The sequence below is a fragment of the Globicephala melas genome, chromosome 6 (genome assembly GCF_963455315.2).
Source record: "Globicephala melas chromosome 6, mGloMel1.2, whole genome shotgun sequence".
Classification (NCBI taxonomy): Eukaryota; Metazoa; Chordata; class Mammalia; order Artiodactyla; family Delphinidae; genus Globicephala; species Globicephala melas.
In genome coordinates this window covers 39,146,445-39,168,590 of record NC_083319.1, presented here as the reverse complement: position 1 = coordinate 39,168,590, position 22,146 = coordinate 39,146,445, and the positions used below count along the sequence as shown (strand labels likewise).

General features: G+C 40.3%; 1 protein-coding gene across 1 annotated transcript in view; it reads left to right on the top strand.

Moving 5' to 3' along the window:
• The window catches only part of LOC115863900 (spermatogenesis-associated protein 31D4-like), a 201,975-nt gene that overhangs the window by 30,316 nt on the left and 149,513 nt on the right, over positions 1-22,146 (top strand). Inside the window, exon 3 of the mRNA XM_060300808.1 lies at positions 9,398-9,509. The gene's annotated coding sequence lies outside the window, so the exon portion shown is untranslated. The remainder of the gene's footprint in view (positions 1-9,397; positions 9,510-22,146) is intronic.

Here is a 22,146-nt window from a genome sequence, read left to right as displayed (position 1 = left end):
CTTAATTGCAGTGGGTTCTGTTGGAGTGAATGGAATAGTAAAAGGCAGGAGTAGACATGCTTTTTCCTTTTATTTTGAAATAGTCTAAGAGCACTAATAATAATAGTAGTAATAATAATAGTTAACACTGTTTCCTGTGGGCCAGGCCCTGTTCCAAGCAGTCTCTCCTTCCCTCAGGGGCAACCTCTATCCTTATCTATAATACCATAAGTTAGTTGGCAAAAGGAGATGTTTATTAGGGGGGAAATTATCAATGTTCATCAAGAGTCCTCAGTTTCCCTGACTGCCTCTGTGATCTCTAATCGGCCCAGTTGCTCAGAGGCCCTAACAGCTAAAAGGTAGTAAAGTAAGGAGTCAAGTTCACATTACAAATTGGGCCTCAAAAAATAAAAATGAAATAAAAAAGGTTCATTATTGAGTTCAGCCTCCTTGAGGTCACATCAACCTAATCCACTTCTTTGTTGTGGAGATCCAGAAGCACCCTTTCAGATCATGAGGATGGGATGGGAGTGGGGAGGAGGCTGTATCCACCTACCTAAGCAGGTCTGTAAACAAACGACAAGCAAATTAAAGGGGAGTCCATGGTAGAGTTTTATGTACAGCTAAAAACATCCAAAATGCCTTCTAAAACTCAAGAATTATATAAGGTCTGCTGTTATGCGTAGAAGCCTCTGCGCCCCCCTTCTAAGAATTCTCCCAGGAGGTTGGGGGTTGGGAGTAGCAACCATGTTGGTAACATGTGGTCCTTCCCCTTGTTGACTGAGGGGGCTGGAAGCAGACACCGGACTCAAGGCCAGCCAATTAGATCCTCTCTCCCAGGAATTTATCACTGCAATGAAAGGATGCTAGTTAGCGTGGGCTGGTCTCTTAAACCAAGGACATACAACTCAAGAGCTGTGGTACTGCCCCATAGGCAGCAGAAGCACAGAACACCTGACTGCAGGGAGAAGGAAGCAGATGTGCAGGGAGACAGATGAGGGCCCGGAAGTAAGAGACTGGAGAAGAGGACAGGAGGAGAAAAAGAGACCGCACTGGAGCAAAGTAGCTGATTGGCCTCTGCTGGTTTTCTAATTTAGTTCCTATTCAAACCATCCTGAGACCCAGCTGCGCCTCTTCTTCTGGGGCACCATTGGCTACTCTTGAACCTTTATACTATAACCTCTACTGTTTTGATAATGCTAACTTGAGGGGCTTCTGTTACTTGCTGTTCCGGCTACAATGGCTGTGTAACAAAAACCACCCCAAAACTGAGTGGCTTAAAATAAGACCACTTATTTTGCTTAAAAATCTGCACTCTGAGCAAGGCTTAGCATGGACAGCTTGTTTCCACTACAACTTGGTTTCAGCTGGGGTAGTTTGAAGGCCAGGAGCTGAAATTGTCTAAACCCTTACGTATGCCTCGCCTGGGAAGACTCAAGCAGCTGGGGATTGGAAGAGCTGGAGCTATGTGGAAACCTCTCTGTCCATCTATGGTTTCTTTATCATGGTGGCTTCAAGGTAGATGGATTTTCCCCTGGAGGCTCAGGGCTCCAAAGGTACAGTTCTCAGGGAGAGAGGGCCAAGTGGAAGCCATATCACCTTTTATGACCTAGCTTCCAGAGTCACGCGGTGTTATTTCCACTTCATCCTATTTGTGGAGGAAGTTACAGAGATCCACCCAGCCTCAAAGGGCCACTGCCTCTCAATGAAGGAATGTTACCATCACATCGTGAAAAGAACATGCGATGTATATTAATGCGGACATCTTTAGAAAATAGAATCAGTCATACTTGTAAAAGAACCTTGATTAACATATAGAGTAATCCCAAAAGCTCAAAAAGGTATCAGAGTTCCCATAAGATTATCAGCGTTGTGATGGAAAATATGCTGGTTTCTGCATACAGTGAGAATTCTTTCTTTTTCTTCTGAATTAGTGAACATCAAATTTATCCATAGGTGGTCTCACTGGGTTCTGCCCAGGAAACAGTATTTTAAAGTTGACTTGTCTCCCTGATTCTGGAACCATCTTGTCCTTAATTTTGCCGTATAATTAGATGTGGATTAAGTAAAAATCCCTTGTTGTTTGTAGCAGAAAGTTTCTCGGCATCTTATTTTCAAATGTCATTTGCAAGTATATCCTTTCTTGCTTGGTGAATGAGCTTTTTTCTCAAACTGGACTCTGCTCATACTTTTAATAAATAATCAGGTTTTCAGGGTCCAAAATACTCGAGAGCTGTAAAGTATGCACTGCTGAAAGATGTGTTAACTCCTTCGGACCTCCAAGGTGCTATTTCAAATGTTACTGCTTCATATCCCATAATAGAAGCTTGAACCTTATCGATGGCCTTTCTTTGTGTGTGTAGAGGGTGAAGGCTAGGAAAGGAAGAGTCGGTGACCTGGAACGGGGAGTTGAATTAACTCTTTCAGCAAGGCTTAAAAGAAAAGATTTTAGTCTTTTATAAACTCTAAAAGATACTGAAGTTTCCAGAATAGATCAGTACCTAAGATAGTGTTATTAGATGCAGTAATTACTGGAATGATAAAATCCTTGTTGATGCTAGCTGAAAATAGGTATGTTCTATGCTTACTTTATAACAGCACTTCCAGTACTGTCCTAGAATGAAGTTAACTATAAAAATATGCACATCCTGATTACATATAGGAAACTTCAAATTGTCATCTTTTTTATTATTAATAAAGTTTACTCAGGTGTGTACACTATTCTTCAATTTATGGGTTCAGCCTGTTGTCTGATTTGTGGAATAGAAAGGTAACACCATTGATGGCAAGTTTTCAAAATTCTACCTATAATAAGTGAATATGCATGAATATAGGGCTAGCCTGAATAATAGGTATATTTTGGATTTTGTACAACTAGTGGTCTGGTAAATATTTAACAACCGGCTTAACCAAGGCTGGGAGTAGGAGGGTCTTGACTTACAGCATTTCCCAATTTCTGTGATGTAAATATTTCCACCATAACTGATTTCATGCTACCAACATGGCATCACCGAATGCAGAATTGGGAGGAGACATGTTCAGTGGGCTCTTCTGAGCTGTATGAGCCAGTCTTGCACACCACTGGTTACAATTATGGGAAAGCCAGTTGGATGACTCCTGGATAAACCTTGTTATAATACTACGGGGATAATAAGAACTTACTGTATAGCACAGGGAACTCTACTCAATACTCTGTAATGACATATATGGGAAAGGAATCTAAAAAGTGGATATATGTCTATCTATAACTGATTCACTTTGCTGTACAGCAGAAACTAACACAACATTGTAAATCAACTCTACTCCAATAAAAATTAATTTTAAAAAATACTAGGGGGAGGGGCATCCCTGGTGGCGCAGTGGTTAAGTATCCACCTGCCAATGCAGGGGACACAGGTTCGAGCCCAGGTCCAAGAAGATCCCACATGCTGCGGAGCAACTAAGCCTGTGTGCCACAACTACTGAGCCTGTGCTCTAGAGCCCGTGCGCCACAACTACTGAGCCTGCGCTTTAGAGCCCGCACGCCCCAACTACTGAAGCCCGTGTGCCTAGAGCCCATGCTCCTCAACAAGAGAAGCCACTGCTATGAGAAGCCCATGCATCACAACGAAGAGTAGCCCCCACTCGCCACAACTAGAGAAAGCCTACGCGTAGCAATGAGGACCCAACACAGTCAAAAATAAAATAAATAAATAAATTTTTAAAAAACTAGGGGGAAAAAAAGACAAATTTTAGGTGGCAAGATCTGCAGCAGAGACATTTAATGCCCATTGACTCTCCATTTACTCCCCCACATTTCTCACTGACCAGTGGACTGGGAACAGAGATGGAAGCATTTAAAAGTTGGTATGCAACCAGCAGCCCTCTCTTCCCTTGCCACTGCACCACTCCAATAAAGGAGGTCACATGTTACCAGTGGTGCAGATACAAGGTGGGAGGACCTGTATCAACATGGTTCCATGAATGTCTGTGTGGAGCTCAACCCCCTTACACCAACACTGGATGTGTACCATGCTTCGGTGAGCGACTGATGCCCAGCAAGCCATCCCATACAGAATGGCTTAAGACAACACTTTATTGTTTTATCTCCCATTTCTGTGTGTTGGTTAGGCTCCACTGGGCATTTCTTCTGCTTTTCTCACTTAGGGTCTCATGTGGTTGTAGTCAAAATGGTGGCTGGGGCTGGAGACCTTGGAAAGCTTGACTGAGGATGGCCTCTTTGCTGAGGTCTGGCACCTAAGTGCTCCTCCACGTGGAGTCTCATTCTCCAGCCATCTGCGTGTGGCCTCTCTTTGGCAGTGGGATGGTCAGACTTCTTATGTCATGAGTAACTTCAAATGCAGAGGCTGTCAAGATTTCCTAAGGCTTCTGCTCCATTTTCTTGGTTAAAGTGAGTCATGGGATCAGCGCGAGACAGACTGGGAGGTGACTAGACAAGGGTGTGACTACCAGGAGGTAAGAGTCATGGGAGCCCGCTTTGGAGACTAGCTACCACATACCACAAGTAAGGATTAAGCCTTTGTTATGTTAAGCCACTTAGATTTCAGGGTTAATTTGTTCCCTTGGCAAAACCTAATCTGACTTGTCCAGAAATTGGTACTGTATTAGTGAAGATAAGGTAGACGGTGCTGCAAAAATAAACCCCTAAATCTTAGCAGCTTAACACATGGGCCTCTGGGCGTCTTCTGGCTCTCTAGGACTGTTGCTTTCCAATGATGACTCAGGGGTCTTGGTTACCAAAGTGATGACTCGGGCCACTTGCATTTTGTTGGTGCACCATCTGGAACATGTGGCTCCCAGCTCACCTGGGCAGGAGGAAAGAGGACAAGGGGAACTCATGGCTCTTAAGTACCTATTGGCCAGAACTAGTCATATGCCTCTTGCCCCAACTATAAAGAGGCTGGAAAATTTGGGGGAGCACATGGATATTTGGTGATTAATAAATATCTCTGTCATAAAGTTATATGGAGCTCTTTGCCTCTTTCATTTTTCCTCCCTTCTCACCTCACCCTCTATAAAAAATTTAAGAAAAAGAGAGAGTTGGGGGCAGGAGAGGGAGATAGGAAGGAAGGAGGAAACAGCAAGGGAGGGAGGGAAAGAAGGAAGCAGGGAGGGAGGGGTGGAAGGAAGGAAGAATACCAGAAGGAATTTACAGGATGCAAATACAACCATTAAAACTATTAACAAAACTATTAACAATTACTACTAAACAAAATCTATTAAAAAATAACTAATAGCAAAGGCTTTCACTGTGTTTTTAGCCGTTTTTTTTTTTCCTTTTAATCAGCAATGATAAGGAAACTAAACCAGATTAAGTCCTATCTTATTGGAGATACAAAGGCAAACAAGGGGAAAGAAGTGATTGAAGAGCACTTCAGAAAGCTCAGTACATTCAAATCAGCAGGGCCTGATTACTCACATCCAACGGCACTTAAGGAATTGGCAACTGTAATTGCAGGACCACCAGCCTTTATTTTAGAAAAGGAAGGTTGGACAGGAGAAGGTCCTGACAAGTAGAATCTGCAGATGGAGTATCTTTGGTTGTTTTTTTTTTTTTAACAGAGAAAAGCACAACTGTAGTAATTATAGACTATTCAGCTTATCTTGGATACCTGGGAAGATACAAGAACAAATCATCAAACAATCAATTTGCAACCATCTAAAAGAGCACAAGGTACTGGGTAGTAATCAACATGATTTTGTGAAGTACAAATTATGCCAGACCAATTGAATTTTACCAAGAGAGGATGATGAGCCTGATGGAAGAGGGGAAAGCAGTACATACAGTTGGACTTCAGTAAGGTTTTTTCGTTTTCTTTTCTTTTTTTGTTCCATCCCCTGACGTTTTCAGCATCAACTCTCCAAGAGGATGCTACCTAGATCAACAATTGGGTGGGCACGACTCTGGATGAGGCACTCAGAGTGATAAAAACAAGCATTCTGCTCCAGGTTTATTAGTAATAGTTATTGTTATTTTAATCAGTTGATGTGGACAAAGAAGATGACAGTGGTAAAGAAGATGCTGAGATACAAATAACATTCTCTACTACAGAGGGGACGTATGAGAGAAAAGAGGAGATATAAAAACCAATCTAAGAAATCCAGCAGCTAAATAATATGGGATCCAGGAAAGGAGAACAGAGAAAATGGCAAAAGGGAAATTACTAGAGAAATTATATAAGCAAATTTCCCAGGAAAGGACATACATGTTTACATTAAAAGAGCCCACTGAGGGCTTCCCTGGTGGCGCAGTGGTTGAGAGTCTGCCTGCCGATGCAGGGGACACGGGTTCGTGCCCCGGTTCGGGAAGATCCCACATGCCGCAGAGTGGCTAGTCCCGTGAGCCATGGCCGCTGAGCCTGCACGTCCGGAGCCTGTGCTCCGCAATGGGAGAGGCCACAACAGTGAGAGACCCACGTACTGGAAAAAAAAAAAAAAAGAGCCCACTGAGGGCCAAGTACAGTAGATGGGGAAAATAAGCCACTTGGATACAGCATTGTAAAAATTTAGAACTCTAAGAATAAATAAAATTTCTAAAAGTTTCCAGAGGGAAAAATTAGGCCACCTACAGAGAAATGAAAATTGAGCAGCCAAGTTCTCATTAGCATCTCTGGCTGCTAGAAGATAATAGAGTGGTCCTTTCAATTCTGGGGGAAATTGAATTTAAAAATAATTTCTATATTCAGCCAACCTATCATTCAAAGAGTAGAATATAGGCATTTCACATAAACCAGCACTTGGAAAGTTTACTTCCCAGACTCCTTTCTTAAGAAGTTACTTGACTATGTATTCCAGCAGAATGAGGGTATTATCCAAGAAAGAAGAAGGTGAGGGTCCTAATATTGGAAACAGAAGTAGAGTATAATACAAAGTCTTCCAGTTTAGAGCAGGAGAATGAAGAGCTCCAAAGGTAAGGACTCTTGGGCAGAGGAGAACTCCCTGCAGTTCATGGTGTGATTGAAGGAACAAAAAATAAAAACAAACAAAAAACAGAAAAGACTTGAGTGTTATGATAAAGTCTATATTTAGACAATAAAAAAGACAGGCAATTAAGAATTCCAGAAAAAACAAAAAGCTAACTGAGAATGTTATGGTCCAATTTTGAAGAAGAATATGTATGATTTTCAATAATATATAGACTGTTAGAGAAAAACTAGTACATGGTGTTAAAACATTATCCTTTGAGTAGGTGAGGAGTTACGACAGTGCCCTCATAGAAAAGGAAATGGCAATCCTAGCACGCTCCTTAGCTTGGCAGTGCACAATGTTGTTGTAGTCTTAATAGTGTAAGTCCTTTGGCTTTAAACTCTTGCAGTCAATGGACAGAGTAAGGAAGATCTCGGCTATGTTGCAGAAAAAAGAGGCAAACATTAATCTTCATAATATGAAAGTATAGCTGACCGAAGGTGGGAAGTGCAAAATGAAGGAAATATGAAGAGAAGAATAGTATCACTGACACCTTCAACTTCTATAATGAGAAGTCAAGACACTCAGGTTTTCAGAATGAGAAATTGAGGCATAACATAATATTTAAAGTTACAAGGGTAACCACAACAAAACTTTAAAATAATGATATAACTACCCCAAACTGGGAGGAGTTGAGAGGAAGAAGAGGATAACATAAATGAGTTAAATGCTTATCTTTTGTAACTGGAGGCCACCCATAACCAAGAAATTGAAAAGAGGAATCATATATTCAAAGAATGTATAATTCATGAGTGATTTTTCATAGGCATACATTGAAGGTCATGGGCGCAATCTCAGAGCACAGGTATCAACCGTCTCTATAGCTTAAGGACACATTATAGTGCTGATGATCTTGCAGCCTGGCATTTTTTCCCATTCCGTTATCCATGCCCAGTTAGAAGATTATACTTGCAAACTTAAAGCCCTATCTGCTTTAATGCTTTTTAAGTTTTTCTCAGAATTATCTCTAATATTTCACAGAGTACTGTCTCCAAGATTAATAGCATGGTATATGGCCACGTGGCCTCTTTATGGTATTTTATGGTATCTAATTTCTGTTCCCCAAGAATATATTCTCAGAATTAGGGTTTTGCCTCCACTGGATGAAAGCTTAGATGACCTTGTTATAGGAGAAAAACTATTTTAATGTTATAACTCTAAAACTTAAAATAATACAAAAGTCACTTGAATCACTTCTAGACGTTCCTGTGCATTTAAATAACAGCATGGTTAACAAACTCCTGTTAAACGATGGCAGATGCAAGTAGAACTCTGCTGTCACTTCATAACTGAGGTCCAAAAAATTCAGTTGTGTAATGTGTGGGACCCACTTAGTGCAGAGTTCGTGAAATGACCAATGTGAACTGGCTCCAGGAGGACAGGAGCCAGTCAGCAAACTCGGCATATCCAAATTTCCATTATCAAAGAGTGTGTAATTACAGGCTCCACTGTACTTCTGATTGCTGACTAGAGTGGCCTGCCACATAGCCACACACGTAAACTCAGTTGCCATACGCACTGCCTACTAGCTTTAAATTATGCAATTCTTGATTACTCTTGGCAAGAGTTAAACTATTTCAAATTTCACATGAAATTGGTACTTACCCAGTAGGCCAAATATTCTTCAAATATCTTCAAATATTCATTATTCTAATTTATCTACAACATGAGTATATTGTAAAAGAGGGGTATTTACTTTTTTAAATTAGGGAAAGTCAGGGGGGTGTTTGCAACCAGAAGAGCTAAAAGCAAAAATCTTTAAAACTGTTCACAAGAGGTGGAATTAGGGTTGGGGATGGATCATCATAAGCTTCTCTGTATCATTTCGTGTATACTGTTTAACTTATTGTAAGGTGTATTTACTACTCTAACACAGTAAGTATTATAGTAATTAGATTCATAAAAACAGTAACGGTTGCCACTCTTAATATTTCTCAGTGACTGGTCCCTGCAATACTTGTATAAAAGTGCAGAATCCCTGGTTCCAAACACAGTCCCAGTGAATATGATCCCCTCTACTGGGGCCCAGGAATATGCATTGGAACCAGTGGTTTAGACCCAGATCTTACTAAAGGCTCACTTGTATGTCTTCTTCAAGCATATTTCAGGATTGAACTTCTTGTGAAACCATCACATGCTGCATTGCCTTCTGTGGTGTTTACCATATCCCAGCATCCTTCCTTGCATTTCTGTACCACTAAAATGAAGGAAAAAAACCAAAATGACCTCACTGTCTCTCTCTTTTGGTGGATGATATTATCTAGGGGAACAGCATTTCTTTTCAAGATCCTTTAAGCTGTGCAACCTCTTGAACATGGAACAGCTAAGAAAATCTCAGTTTTAAAATTCATGACAATGACTGGTTTCTTAATTATGTAAGCAGAAAGATTTTGAGACTGTCTTTGTATCTTATTTTGGTGCTAATCATTTTTTCTCATTCCCATGACTGCAGGAATATTGATCTCAGCGTTACTTTGACCATTAATGAATTATGATGGCAATAAGCAGAGACGCACACCTCCAGCCTCCTGGGAGCTTAATCTTCTGCTACAGCGTTTGCATTTGTAAGTCAGCACCTGTGTGATCCATATTCTATCTGTTATTCTCCTTTAATTACATATTGGTGGTGGTCCATCTTAGCCTGAGAGCAACCAACTGGAGACTCAAAGAAATTATTAAAGCATTAACTTTAAATTAGAAGGCCAAAAGGAAACATATTGGGTTTGTTCCTACCCATTCCAGTATGATATTTCAGGAACAGTTTATTCCCTTTCATGTCAAGGAAACTTGGGTCTAAAAAGTTAGTACAGAACTTTTATTTTCAGAGAAGTTTTCACCTTAAGTATTTCCTGTGTCACCAGTATTTCTGTTAGCATCAGCTTTACCTCATCTGTCAAATACCATTTTGTTTGGTAAGTGATACATTTTAAATCCTGTACTTCCTACTTGGTCCTGATCAGTCACTCAAGTCGGGGTTTAGGGGATTGTAGATGGTCAAGTCAGTCCCTGAAAACTTTTCCTTTTAGCATTTTGGCAACTTTTTATTTTGACATAATTTCAAATATCTATAAAAGTTTCAAGAATTGTACAAGAAATCCCCTTTACTGAGATTCATATTTATATCTTGCCCCATTTACTACCTCTCTTTCTATGAATCTGTCTATATTGCACACTCTCTTTCTTTCCTGACCCATTTGAGAGTAAGTTGAAGACGATGTACCTGTTCACCCTGAAATATTTTGGTATTTTCCTAAGAATAACATTCTTTTTAATAACCATGGTTTTATCAAAATCAGGTATTTTAATGATATAAACCACAGTCCAAATTTAAATTCAGATTTTCTCAATTGTCCCAATGATGTCCCAATAATTAGTTGTAAGCTGATTTTTTCCCCAGACCAGGATGTAATCCAGGATTGTGCATTGTACTGAGTTGTAATATCTGCTTTGTTTCCTTTAATCTGGAAAAGTTTCTGAGCCTTTGTCTTAACTTGACATTTTTTAAAGAGGGAAGATCAATACTCCATTTTTTTTTGCTTTGTCTTTCTTTTTGTGGGGGGTGGGGAGAAGACTCTTCATTCTGGGTTTGACTAGGATGTCCTCATGTTTAGACTTGGGTTATGTATTTTTGGTGGAAATACCATTGAGGTGAGGTCCTGTCCTTGTCAGTGTACCATATCGGGGGTACCCAGTGTCCATTTGTGATGTTAACTTTGATCACTTGATTCAGGTGCTTACTCCACTGTAAAGTTACAGCTTTTCTCTTTGTAAATTACAAGTGTTCTGTGGGGAAATATTTTGAGACTGTGTCAATATCCTGTTTATAAAATTTTTTCTGACTACTTTGCACTGATTGATGATGTTCTAACTCCATCATTCCTTCTAGATTTATTAGTTGGCATTTTGCTGTAAGGAAGAGCTTTCCTTCTCTGCATTTACTTTTTTTGCTTATTTAAGTCTGAACTCATGGATTCTTAGGTTATTCAGTAGGTTATAATCTATTTCTGTCCTTTTTAATTTTGATGCTTAAATTTTCTCAAATTTGGCCAATGACAGCCCCTTCAATCTGTTTGTCTTTTTGACATGTTTCCATGATGCTTTGAAGCACTACCTTAGTTTCTGTAGCAACTGGCTCATCTTGTATTCCCTCTGCTCCCTCCCTGGAATTAACCATTTCTCCAATGAGCCCCCAGGTGAATTTTGGTAAGAAAATCAAATTTATCTTTTGTACCTGCCCCTCCCTTTTTCTTTTACCTTTCAGTAACCTGTCCCATGAGTCCCTACTGTAACTGTGATTTTCAGTATCTCTAGGTAGAGAGGAAATTCTGATAAATTCATTCACCTTAAAATTGTTTAGGAATCATTGCATTACCCTTCTTAGAAATGTTTGCATTTTAAAAAAGGAAACCAGTTAGAAAGCAATGCTCAATTAAACAACAGTATTAATCACAGAATGTTACTGGTGAAAGAGACTTTAGATCACAGGGTCACAGACTCAGCCCCGCTCAGCCCCCTAAGAGTTAGCGTGAATGTGTGTGCAAAAAGCCCAGTGACGTCAGCAACAGAGTGGTACAGACTGGGCTAAACTGGAGGGTGCAAGCCCACCTAATGATATTTAAATTAAAATAAATAAATAAACACTGGGCAGACCAAGCAAAATTTGTTTATTATCCTTATTTAGCAGAGGGCGGTCTATTCATGACTTTTGTGTTAAAGTAAAGCTAAACTAATGGTTTTAACACTGTGCTTCGGGGGGCCACCAAGATGCTTTATAGAACTTTCCTGGGGGTTCTGGAAATGCTGTGGACAGATCCACTCTCTACCTCCCAATCCTCTTCAGCCAGAGTCACTTCCTTATTATCTGTTTGATGTGACAGGCACTGTGCGAGTCTCTGTTTGAAGGAAGGGATATGTGGATTTTAAAACAAGTTCAACAATCACTGATGTAATCCAGCCACCTAACCTTGCAGATTCTTGCAGATAAGCAGACTGAGGCCATCCGGGGATAACCGTGATTGTTACTGGCAGAGTTAAGCCCAAAACCCAGGTCTTCTGATGCTTGGTCCAAACTTTCTTCCTTACATAAAGTTGCTTCATCTAATGGTGGAAAATCAGGTGCTAGTGGCGAAGGTTATCCTAATGTCGTATCATGTACACAATAGGCCGTCTCTAACTAAAGATGTCCCTGGTTGATACACAGCCTTTCATGCTCTGAAGACAAATACCCGTCCTGATTCTAGAGCTCTATAAATTGAGCATGTAAGTGAATATTTAGGTAGAAAAATCAGGTCATCAAACACTTTAGTCACTGATTGGCATGTTAAAATGATACTTTTATCCATAAGGAGGTATGATTTCTAATAAATACATCAGATAATTTTTTCAAGTATATTCTTAAAACTCCTGGAAGATTTTTGCTAATTGATAGAATATCGAAGACTATTTCCTTTTCCATTCTTAAGAAATCATCTTTTACTATGATAAAGTTTTTCATTTCTTCAGTTAAAATGTATATGCTTAAAAGAAAAATGGTAAGATCTAGTATAAATCACTACATAGACATCATAAATCATTTTAAAGAGGACTGTTTTAGTCAATGTAGAGTTCTACTCAAACCTGTAGTTCTATTACAGTATAATATTTAACAGCTGGCAAACTCTTGCCTAAGTACTTTACTTTTTAAATTTTTAACCTTTATCTCTGCAAAACTTAAAACTGGAGTAATTTTCTGAATGCTCTCACAAGCCAGTTCAAAATTCCTGCATCTCTTTCGTTTTTCAAATGAAACAGAGCTTTATCTTCAATTGTCTAGTTTATTTTTCTTGGTAGAAATAATATTTCTCTAAGGTTTTAAGAGGAAAAAATAGTATTAAAATATAAGTTGAATGTTAACACTTCTGATTGTTTCTAACATCCTGATATGATTAAAAGAAGACAGAGAGGCCAGGAAAGTCCTTGAAAACTAGATTTAAAATATTGCTCATTTAAAAATCTGAGATCAAATGTAGTTCTGTTCAAGTATAATTCACTACTGGTAAATGCTAAATTGTTTTTGAAGCAAGCATTACTTCAACTTTTGTGGATTATTTTCTTAAATTGTAGACTTTACCATTCATTCATTCCTTTCACTTTTTATTGTCATTATTCCCCTTTTGCTCATTTTGCAACAGGGGAGTTTTTGGTTTTATTTTTTTTAAGGAAATACTAAGCGTAATGAATGAAACACATGTTATTACTGAGCCTAAAATGAATTGCATTAGCATTAGTATCTTTTATCTAATAAATTATAGTGCATATATATGCTTACCTTTTAAAAAATTTTAACTTGTGGATACTTATATTCTAATTAGTGTTCTTTTTTTTTTCTATCAACTAATTTATCACTGGATTTGTCACTTTACTAAGCCAGTTTATTATTGAACATGTGGGTTTTCCTCTCTTTTTATTAATTTCATCATCCTAAGACTATATGCATAATTATTCTGTTTCATCAAGAAACAGTTTTAAATGCTCACAGTGTTCATGGATGTATCCAGTTGTTTGTTATTCTTTCTTTCCTTTCTCTTCCTTTTTCTACCTTGAAGTTACCTTTTAGCCATAAGAGGCAGGTCACAGGCGGTAGACTTTGTCTGTAGAATATAATGCCTACTTCACGGGGCTCTTGGGAGAACTAGACACAATAATGGAAGCTCCTAGCACAGTGCGTGACATCAGTATTTACTTTTACTTTTTGGTCCTTTAAGGAGTTGTACTTCCACAAGTTTGACAAGTTCTCAAAACTGCTGTTCTGGGCAAAATTTCACTTTCAGTAAAATGAAAGCCTGTGAGTAACTAAGTATGGCTCTTTGTCGGGGTTACATTTAAATGTAATAGGTAGATTTAGAATTTTGCCAAAGATGAGAGTGAGACAGCTTAGTGTGAAGGGAGGAGCCTTGGTCATGGGACAGCTACTACCCCCTCAGTCACTGACCTGCCAGGTGACCTTATCCACTTTGCTTTTGGGCTTCAGTTTCTTCAGCTGTATTAGGATGTGGACGGTCTCCAGGGTGCTTTTGGTTCTAAAACCTGATGATTCTACAAATGCAGCACTTTTAAAAAGTGGATTTATCCTTGTGGTGAAAAAATTCCTGGAAGATATATACCATCACATTCATGCTGGGGGTGCCCGGGTGATGGCAGGAGGGATGGCCTTCTTTCTTCCCCACCTCTCTCCCTCTTTTCTTCCCTCCCCATCTCCTTCCCTTCTTTCCTTCCTTCCCTGACTTGTTTCTTCTTTCAGCAATTATTTATAGCACCTTCCATGAGCCAGGCAAGAGTGAGCAAGAATGTTTCAGTCCAGCATTCATAAAGCTAATAGTCTTTTTATCTATTTCTTTTCTTTTTCCCCTAAAAAATGTCAAGCATATAGAGAACCAGAAGGAACAGTAACTTGAACATCTATATCTCCTAGATTTACCAACTGTTAACAACTTTTATTCTCTGTGTGTGTGTGTGTGTGTGTATATACACCCATATGTATATATATACACACCCATATGTATATATATATGTGTATACACACACACACACACACGTTTTTCTGAACCATTTTAAAGTGCAGACACCATGCTTTGCCTCTAAGTAACTGAACGTACATCTCCAAGAATCAGTACACTCTCACAAGTAACCATAATACCATTATCACACCTAACTTAGGTGACCCACCCCCAAATTAGCACCAATCCTATAGAATTATATAATGTCTATTCCATATCCAGATTTCTTTAATTATCCCAAGAATGTCTTTTATTGCCCTCTTCATCAAATCCTGATTCACCAATCAAGGTTCACGTGTTAATTTGGTTTTTATTCCTCTGTCTCTTTTAATATAGAACTGTTCCCCCACTTTTTCTTTGTAATGACATTCACTTTTTGAAAAGTGCAGGCTCATTGTCTTACAGAACATACAAAATTCTAGATTTGTCTGATTGTTTCCTTATGGTGTCACGTAACTTATTTCTGTATTCTGTGTATTTGTTGTAATCTGGAAGTCTAGATGTTTGATTAGATTCATGTTAAAAGTTCTTGGCAAAAATATTTTATAGGTGAAGTTGTGCTACAAAGTTATATATATTTGAAGTTTTCTACAAAGATCATCTATTACTAATGATGAAGAAATAGAAATAAATTTAAATTTATATAATACATTGAATATAGTGGAAAAAGCATGAGTTTGCTAGCAGAGGCCTGGATTTGAGTACAGATTCTATTCTCTCTAGCACCTTGACCAGATTAATTAGCCTAGTAGTTTAGCTCTCCACAAAAGACCAGAGAAGACAGAATCACTCCAGGAACCTTCTTGAAATATGCATGCTTGTCCCTCCACTCCACTCCCTGGTATTTTTTTTAAAAGGGAGACTTTTTTATACCACCCCTCATCCCCAGGCCACCCTTCTCACCCCCACCCCAGGCTTAAATGCCACCAATTCTGTGTGCCAGGTGTCCTTATCTGAGAAATTTGGAAAATCTCTACCTTGAAGGGTTATTGTAAGTGTTGGAGATTAATAATAACATGTGTAAAGTACATAGCACAGAGTCTGCCGCATTATTATATGCTCAGTTCACCACCACTGTTACTGTTATTACATCAGTAATTTGCAAAGAAGGGAGAGAGAATTTGAAAAGGGACAGGAAGTGGTATAGTACAGAGTATTCAGTTTCTAAGTGGTTACTTCAAAAACCTTCCAAGAATGTTTGTGCTCATGCAGTGACATCAATAAAAGTTCAGCTGAGACAGTGCTATGACACAGTAATCATTAACATTTATGCAGCCCTTTACAGTTTACAAAGCACATCCACATTCATTGTTATGTTTGATATATGCCCTCTTTCACGAAGATCAGCTGTGCTTAATGCTTCGCCCAAGGACACAGCGTAATCAGTGGGGGAGCTCAAATTAGGAGTTCTGATTGTAGAACAGACTTCTTTTGCTGAAAATGTGCAGCCTGGAACAGACACCAAATGTCTCTTTTCTAAATTCCTGACCAAGGGACTCTTTCCTTATGGTGTCGGTTACTGAAATGCTTAGTTTAAAACTCTTTGAGTCTATTTCACACTTATAGCTCCTCATCTGTCGTATTTTCTCTGCGTTGGGTGACATTTCCTGTACTGTCGTGCGTTGTCACTCAGCCAGAAGGCTTTAGTTATTTCTTGCTCTTTGCTGTAACAGAGAGAAATACTGTTTAATGAATCTGAATTAACGCCATCAGGTGCATATTAAAAATGCATTCGAACCTTTCAGCTGGACTAATTTCCTTCCTAACATTGTGTAGCACTGGGCAAATTAAAGCCTCATCCAAAGATTAGCCCTTGTTTTCTGAAGCAGTTAGAACTGGTGTTTCTTAGTGTTGACCTTGATATTTTTTACCTGGTCATGTATAGCTCTTTTTTGGATAAGAAAAATATTACTATTTGAAACAAAAACTGACTATCTTTGGTTTAGCAAGCTAGCGTAGCATAAAACATCTTAGAGGAGATGACTTATTCTTCATTATTCAGTTTAAGGTATTTTCTAGTTTCTTTTTTGTATCACAAGATATTTAGAGTTATATTTCTTCTCTTTTTTTTTTGCGGTACGCAGGCCTCTCACTGCTGCTGCCTCTCCCGTTGCGGAGCACAGTCTCCGGACGTGCAGGCTCAGTGGCCATGGCTCATGGGTCCAGCCGCTCCACGGCACGTGGGATCCTCCTGGACCGGGGTACGAACCTGCGTCCCCTGCATCGGCAGGCGGACTCTCAACCACTGCGCCACCAGGGAAGCCCCTTGTGAACTTTTTAGTTAACTTGTTGCTAGTGGTATCTACATTTCTATTCATATTAATGTTTTAGCATAATTCTGCCATGTCCAGGGAACAGATTCTGTGAGATTTCAGTCTTGTAAAAGCAGCTGAGACTTGCTTTGCTGTCCAGCATTTGTCAGTTTTGTAAGTGCTCCAAGTGCACTTGAAGAAGGAAATGTTTTCTGTAGTTATTGGTAGGAATGTTCCTTGTATATCAGTTACTCCGTGTGTTAATCTTGTTCGAATCATGTGTATTTGCTGATTTGCTTTTTTTTTGCTTGACTGTTTGCTTACCCTATTATATCCCAAGGGTTAAAATGTGTGTTAAAGGGACTTCCCTGGTGGCACAGTGGTTAAGAATCCGCCTGCCAATGCAGGGGACACGGGTTCAAACCCTGGTCTAGGAAGAGCCCACATGCCACAGAGCAACTAACCCCATGCGCCACAACTACAGAGCCTGTGCTCTAGAGCCCGCGTGCCACAACTACTGAAGCCTGCACACCTAGAGCCCATGCTCCACAACAAGAGAAGCCACCACAATGAGAAGCCTGCACATTGCAATGAAGAGTGGCCCCCACTCGTGCTCAGCAACAAAGATCCAACACAGCCAAAAATAAATTAAAAAAAAAAAGTGTTAAAATCTCTCACTAAATGTATAAATGCATTTCTTTCTTCAGTTTTTGATATATATATATATATATATATATATTTGGAGGCAAAGTTATTAGGTGCATACAAAATTTAGAATTGTTCTGTCTTGTGAATGTCTCAGAATGAAGTGTCCCTCTTTGTCTCTAGGGATGCTTTCTGCTTCAGACACTACTTTGATACTAATACAGCTATACTGTGTTTCTTCTGGTTAATATTTATATCCTTTTTGTCATCCTTTTCCTTTTTCTCTCCGATTATTCTCAATCTTTTTAATATTTCACATGCGTCTCTCCTTATATTTTGCCATATTTCCTTTACATAATTTTTGCTCATCTTTTAAAATTAAGTTGTAGACATTGTGACTTCAGCATACATCTTCCCAAATAATCCCCTAATATCATCTAATACCCAGCCCATACTGAAATACCCACACTTGTTCATAAGGTGACTTTTATAACTGTGTGGCTGCAGTTATAACTGCATTTGACTGTGTGGCTCTTAGTCTTTCAAAATCTAGAATAAGCTAACTTAATCGATACACTGTTGTACCAAATGACCACAAGGAAATGAAACATATTTTAAAGATTACTCTTAAATATATGTAAGAAATATAGTCAGTACATCCCATTTGTAATAATAATTTGAAAAACACAGAAAGTAGAAATGAAAAAATAGCAAACACTTTTATATCTTCCACCAATTGTGAGCATGACTACCTTCCTGGTATTATATTTATCTATTTCTGATTTTTTTTTTTTTTTTTTGCGATACACGGGCCTCTTACTGTTGTGGCCTCTCCCGTTGCGGAGCACAGGCTCCGGACGCACAGGCTCAGCGGCCATGGCTCACGGGCCCAGCCGCTCCGCGGCATGTGGGATCCTCCCGGACCGGGGCATGAACCCGTGTCCCCTGCATTGGCAGGCGGACTCTCAACCACTGCGCCACCAGGGAAGCCCCTATTTCTGATTTTTGAAGAAATCTTCGTCTGTTTCACATTATATGCTCATTATAGAGGCTTAGGAGTGAAATTTCTGAGACTAAAGGTATAACCTCTTTTAAGGCTTTCCAGGACGGTGTTTCAAAGTTTAACAATCCCAGTGTGCCAAAGCTTCCTGCCTTAGAAGGGATGTCCTCCTCAAAGCAGACACCACATGGGTCATTACTTATCATGGACATTTAATTATCGTGGAGAATTTGTTACCACACACCTATAGTGGAGATATCCTGTGGTAAAAACGGAAAATGCCAGATACCTTCTCAGGCTCCCTCGAAGCTAAGCCATCAGCATGTAACCTGGGATTAACCAGTCAGATCAGCCCCCTTCAGACTTTCAGGCTGAAGCCATGTACACGAAGAAGCAGGCACAGTGGAGACTCCTTCTGGGGGATATAGGGGCAGCCGCTTTGAGCAAATCAGCATCTGATATTCAGTGCTGAGGTAGTGATTCAAGTCATGAGGTCCAGAATTCAGTGGTGGTGGCAGCAGTGTCCTCACCAGAAGGACTCTGGCATGATTTTGGCTCTGGTCTTGGCCAACGTCTTATTCTTTCCCATTTCTTGAGCCTGGTTGTCCAGCCTTCTCTGACCCCCTGTCAAGTCTCAATATCCTTTAAGAAATACTTCTCTATTGAAACCAGCCAGAGTTTGATTCTATTGCTTACAAAAAAAGAACTTGACTAACTTTCCATGCAGGGATTCTCCCTTCTATATAGCAGGACCTACTTCAAATGGGAGGAAAATTGGCATGCATGAGGGAGATCAGGGAGAGCAGAGAGGGCTCAGCAAGTTAACTTCTCAGGACTTGGAGTTGGGAAGAGTCTAGTTGAAACGGGGTCAATATTGGAAGGAAGGTAAGAGCAGCTTCTTAAGAAGGTAAGATTTATCATTCTTGGGTACCTGACCTGGCTGTCAGCAGAGTGATTGCAGGGCCAGTTCAGGAGTCCAGCCCTTGTAAATGTGACACCAGAAATGTTAGACCTCCAGATGGGTGGTAAGCCAAGTGGCCTTGGTTGAGACTGTGACTGTGCATCTGAGACTCTAGGTGGGATAGAGGGACAGTGGCAGATGAAGCTGTGTAGGCTTGAAGTAGAAGCTAACAATCACCACGGAAGGCCATGCCCCCACTTCTAGAAATTCTCTTTGGCAATTTCTTCAGAACCAATTTGCAAGTAGTACAACCAAAGCAGTCTCATTCCTTAGGAGGCCAACTTCGTGTCTGACCAAAACCGGTATTGCCCCAGCTTGTTCACCGTTCCCATGGGGATTGACTTGGAATTGAGTAGAAATTTAAATAAATTTTGGCAATTTCAAAAATCCGGAAAACCAAGGTCGTAACCACTGAGATATTTTTAAAAGCATTGCCAGCTCTACAGGCAAGCTTTAGAGTAACTATTTATTCAGCCTTTATGTATTTCCAAAGTTACATCACTACTTCACATCAACTGTCTTATTTTAATCTCTCAACAACCCTGAAAGGTAGGTGTTAGTAACCTTGTTTTATGGATGAAAGCACAGGCTGAGAGGTTAATTATCAGATAAGACAGCACGTCTTAAAGCGAGAATTCAAACTCAGGTCTGGTTCATTCTAAAGCACATGCTCTTTTCAGCATTACTGTTGTCTCCTCAGGAGACTGCTTTAAAGAGAACAATATACAGCTGACTATAAATTCCAGCTTTTAAAAGTCACAGTTAACATATCCAGAAGCCCATTTGTGAAATATCTCACAGCATTCTGCCGAAATGCTGTGAAATCTTTGATTAAGGGCTTAAAAATGGTGAAAAGTAATAAACAGTAGGTCTGACTACAACTCAAGTAGTAAAACACCTTCACTAATTTTCATACTCAGCAAAAATATTTTTAATGATTAAAAAAAAGTCATAGTACTCACTCTACTAACTCAATGACATGCTGAAATATTAGCCTAGCTTGTGTAACCTTAAACGCGGCCATGCTCTCTGTTTGGGCATGATGCTTTCTGCCAAGGGGCGGAAGAGTGGGCCCAGTGAAGGGGTTCTTTTTGGGCATTTCTTTCCATGATTCTTTTTTTCTTTCTTTTTATTTTGGCTACGTTGGATCTTCGTTGCTGCACGCGGGCTTTCACTAGCTGCAGCGAGCGGGGGCTACTCTTCATTGTGGTGCGCGCGCTTCTCATTGCAGTGGCTTCTCTTGTTGCAGAGCACAAGGCTCTAGGCATGCAGGCTTCAGTAGTTGTGGCGCACGGGTCTAGTTGCTCCGTGGCATGTAGGATCTTCCCAGACCAGGGCTTGAACCCGTGTCCCCTGCATTGGCAGGCGGATTCTTAACCACTGCGCCACCAGGGAAGTCCCTTTCCATGATTCTTAATGTGTGTTTGTTAAGGACCACACACACACACACGCACACACTAGCTAAAAGTCTAACCCTCTAGATTTCATTTGGCTAACCTCAGGCCAGTCTTCAGACTGCCGCTAACGCCCACCAGAAAGGAGAAAGAACCGGGAACAATCACTGAACGGCAGTGCCTTTACACTTCCTCCCCCCCCACAGTGAGGGGGGAGCCATTGTGTAGATTGTGAGGGGGAGGTGGGGAAAGTGTGATTGGACTGGGGAGGTGGTGAAGATTTCAGATTTTCTTTTTAAAAATAATAGTTTGCTGCTTGGGCATCAGCAGGGGATAGGGCGGTGCCTGCCCTGCTTGGTGGCGCTCATCCCACAGACCCATTCACCGTGGGGTTGTCTCTGTGTTAGGAGCCGGTCTGGGGGTTGCTGAGCAGATCGAGTCTTCGTTTGTCTTTGCTCACCTTGGGTGGTGCTCTGTCCATTTCACCGCCCAGTCACTGACACGGCGAGTATTGTCACTGTGGTGCTGTGTTGTCTTAAGGGTTCCGAAAAACAACAACGGCAACCACCAAGCAAACAAGCAAAACCTTTCTGCTTCCCAAATCTGTCCCCGAGGACAGATTTCAAGGGTAACAGATTCTGTCAAGGGACAGATTCAAAGGGTGCAAATGCTGTTCTGGACCAGATGGGCACTAGTGTCTCTGTTCTCCTCTGAAGGTGGGCTTGGTGGTAGGAGGCAGGAAGGGGCCCAGCAGAGGGGTTTTCCACGCTATTGCCCTCCTGCTACAGTTGTTTCAGATGCTCCAGCTCCAGCCAGCCAGTCCTAGATTGTCTCTGCACAGCACGCAGAAAAACCTTTGTTTTGTAAAAGTAACTCCTTTGATTTCTCCCAGCCTCGGACCCTGCTTAGTTAGGGGCACTGACCAAGAGGTGAGTCATCTCTGGCCATCCTGGGGAGTGAGGAGGGGACCACCCATGGCTTCCCAGCTGCACTGCCTGTGGGGCAAAGGGTTCAGAAGCAAAGGATTTTTAAAAATATAATAATATAAAAAGAACGAAAGAAAGAAGACCTCTGAAAATCCTTACTGTTTCCTGCTGTCTCCTACAGCGATTGCCCTTTCATTAGTGTGGTATAACAATGTGAAGGTTTTTTATCACTTTGATATCAGCCTAATTCTTGAGATTAAGCTTGGCAAACCACTTATCAAGGTTAGTGAGAAGAAAGGTGTGTGACTGGGAATCACCACCTAGTCCTTTAGCTATTATACATTTTCCTGTTCATCCTTTGAGGAGTAAGACAATAATAGTATACTATAGTTTAGTTTAGTATTGTTTACTATAGTCAAACAATACCACATTGTTTTACTACTCAGGATCCCCTTGGTTGCTGGCAACCGAAATCCAAACTGAACTTG